We start from the raw sequence: 3616 nt of genomic DNA on the forward strand, positions 1-3616 counted from the left end.
GTGGCGATGGCACACCCCCCAGGGGCCTGTGCAGGTCCTTGGAACCCGGGAGTCCTGTCCTCCAATCTCACGACCTCCTGGGACTAGGGCAGAGGACTCATTTCTCATCTTTCCCCAGAATTGGCATCTTGCCTGCTAGCCCCATCCGGAGGAGACTCAGGCCCAGGGTGGATTACTCGGGCCATCAGAAGGATCAAGAAGTCTTCACGAGCCAGGGGGAGCGGTGTTCAAGAGGCTGGGCCCCGCTCCCTGCCAGGGTATCCCTACCCCACCCCTGACTTGGCCTTCAGGGAGCAACACTTGGCTGGGGCAGTGCTGGCCCCAGAGATACGTAATTCTTACTGACTTGTTGACTCCACATAGGGCTGCTGGACAGAATGTCCTTGGTAGCAGCCCAGAGCTGGCTCCGCCCTCTGCCCACCCTGAGCAAAGCCGATCTCCACGGCCAGTCCATCTGAGTCCAGCTGGGCAGGGCGAGACCGCGTACTCGACCCGGGAACCGCGTGCTGGAGACGCCCTCCTCGGTCTGAGCCCTTGCTGTGCCCAGCAGGGAGCCTGGGTCCACTCGCCTGGTGGAAAGAGAGATGGGAATGAGGGGGCGGGGGTCAAGGGCGGACCCAGGGAGCCTCAAAACTAGCGTAGCTTGTTGCAGATCTCGCTACGAATTCTGTTTCGTGGTCACTAATCGTTAGACTCAATCTGTAGGATTGAGTTCCATTCTTATTTACAGAATGGAACGTGTACTTGCCTTGTAACGCTTCTGAGAGAAGTAAGATGACGCCCCCTTTGCCTGACACCCACCAGAGCCTTCTCACCTCTGGGTGAAGCCCACACCACAGCCCCACGGGCCTGCCCACCCCGCAAGGCCCATCTTCCTCTCCGGCCCCCCATCCGCCCCCTCATCCAGGCGTCCCGGGTCTGACCCCCATGGGGAAGAGGCGTGTGTCGCGGGCCGGTGCTCCCCAGACTGTAATGTGCAAACGGGTCACCCGCGGATCTCGTAAATACAGATTCCGATTCAGAAAGTCCGGAGCAGACCCGAACTTGTGCATTTCTAGAAGCTTCCGTAGCGCACTGGTGCAGTCAGAACATGGAACACGCTCCAGGTCACCAGGGTCCGGAGCGGAGTTTCTCAGAGCGGGCCAGCAGCGTCCCTGTCCCCTGGGAGCGTGCTGGAAATGCACACCCCGGGTGCTGCCCAGACCCGCCGCGTCAGCAACCCTGGGTCTGGGGCCCAGTGTCTGGGTTTAAAGAGACCACCGGCAGGTGCCGCTGCCCCGGGAGCTTGGGGACCTGGTGTAGAGGAAGGCACACTCAGCGGGGCGCCCGTGTTATAACCCCAGCTGCGTCCTCCCCTCTCTGAGCTCGGTGTCCTTGACCTTAACGTGAAGACTGTCTGGCCTGTCTTAGATGTGCGAGAAAGCTCGGCTGCTCCGTGGGGGCTGAAGGACCTGCGCATCGTGTCTCCCCACCTTAGGTAAGTCAAGAAGAGCATTGCCAACCCCCCCCCCCAGCCTGACCCCGTCCTGAGTCATCAGGTCTGGCAGCCCCTCCCCAGGAAAATGGGTCTCACAGCCCTGCCTGCTGCTGAGCCTCCCTCCCACACACAGCTGCCCCCTGCCGTCCTCTCCCTGGGAGACCCCCCAGCTGACCTCTCCCCCGGACGTCCCCCGACCACCCGCACCCCTTCGAGGTGGAGCCCTCCGTTCCAGGGCTGGGGGTTTCCCGGATCTCCTGTCTTCTCAAGGGAAACACAGGAAGACACGGACCCGGGGTTCACGTCTCTGGAGATCCACGTTTTACAGGCACCGTTGCGACCGCGGCCAGCGTCAGCGCCGGCAGCCGACCCGCCCGGGCCTGGCTCCCGCGGTGGAGCTGCTCTCCCACGCTCAGCCCTTTCATCGCCGTCCAGCCCAGAGCGGCCCTGATTCACCAGGCATCCCTTTTGTGTGCAGGGGCGGCCGCTGGCCCTGCTCTCACGGCCGAGTCTGGGCTTGACGGCCTCTGGTCCCAGCCTGGGTCTGTCAGAGCCCGGACTTGTGGGCTCAGGTTCAGGTTGGGGCCTGCAGAATTCCCCCTTTTCCCGTGTCATGCTGGCATCGGGGCGTCTGTGCTGCAGGAGCAGAGGGGCCGCCCCGGAATGGCCCTTGTCCTCGGAGACACCGGGCTGAGGGGCAAGGGCCTCAGAAGAAGACTGGCTGATACTCGGAGAAGTGGCACCTGAGCCAGCCTGCCCGCGGGGCCGCACAAACCTGGACACAGGTGCAAGCCGAGCGTTCCGTGAGCCAGGCTCTGGGGACACGGTTCTGTTTTGTGGGGACTGGCAAAACGATGGGAGGGGGCCTTCCCGTCCTCGGGGAGCCCCCTCTGACGGGAGAGGATGCCAGAGCAAGTGTTCCTTGTGCGACAGGCCACAGCCCCCAGCAGCGAACACAGCACCTGAGCGAAATCTCCACGTTGCAGCCGATGCTGGCGCGTGTGCTCGTCAGGCCGGGCTGCGGTGGGCTCCCCTGCCGAACTTCCCCGACTGCCGGCGGCTGGACCCAGCAAAGGTGAAGTGCCCGCCCCGCAGGCGCCACACCCTGGCAGGGGAGGTCCCTCCCAGGGCCCGGTGGACAGGCCGTTTGGAAAGAGAATGGCAGCAGCACGGTGACCGAGGACTGACCGGCTCATGCATTAGGGGCTTCGCTTAGGGCTACAGCACAGCGTGTGCAGGTGCGTGCACGATGCTCCCGGTGACTGGGAAAAGCGGCACGATGACTTCCACGGCGGCCGTTAAGTTCTGCCCCCAAGTGACACTTCGTCTCAATTCAGAGGCCAGGGTGGGCCACGTGGCCACATCTCACTTCAAGGGAGGAGAAGTGTAACCCCACATGTGCCCGGAAGATGGGGCACGAGCGTGACCAGCAGTGCGGCCGCCAGGGGACCAGTGGGTGTCCCCAGGAGGCAGGGAGAAGCAACGCCCCTTGGCCCACGACAAAGCTTGTGGTCCACAGCGTGGCCATGCAGAGGCTCGGGGCTGGTCCAGGCACGAGGGTGCCCACTAAGGGCTTTCTTGAGATGAGCCGCTTGCCGAATGCTCCTGGCCTTTGGGACGAGCCTTCCCAGGCCCGTAAACTCAGAACCTGGGAGCTGGGCGGGTGCCCAGGGCCTGGCAGCTCCAGTGTGCTCAGGGTCACAGCATCAGCACCACCTCTCCCTGGGAGAGGCCAGGTCTCAGGCCCCACCCAAACGCCCGGATGGGATCTGCATTTTAACGAGGCCCAGAGCTCCCTGCCCGCTGCAGCCTGAGACGCCCTCCCCCAGCGCTAATGAGGCCAGCGGCTTCTTTTCACCCTGAGGGGAGGAGTCTGGCCCGAAGTCACAGGGCTGGTTCCAGTCCTGGCTCCGCGGCTTGCCAGTGACTTTGACTAAGTCGCCTAAAAATTCACTGAATCTCAGATTCCTGTTCTTTGATGCACGGATCACATAACCTCTTCATGGCACTGACATGTAGGCCAGTGCCCGCACGGGGCATGTGCTCGGTCAGCGTTAGCTACCGCTGGGCCTAACTCACTGCCCCAGCGCCACGCCCGCCTCCCGCCCCTCCGGGCCCAGCTGCCCGCATCCACATCCT

Source organism: Pteropus vampyrus, unplaced genomic scaffold (genome assembly GCF_000151845.1).
Source record: "Pteropus vampyrus isolate Shadow unplaced genomic scaffold, Pvam_2.0 Scaffold131, whole genome shotgun sequence".
Classification (NCBI taxonomy): Eukaryota; Metazoa; Chordata; class Mammalia; order Chiroptera; family Pteropodidae; genus Pteropus; species Pteropus vampyrus.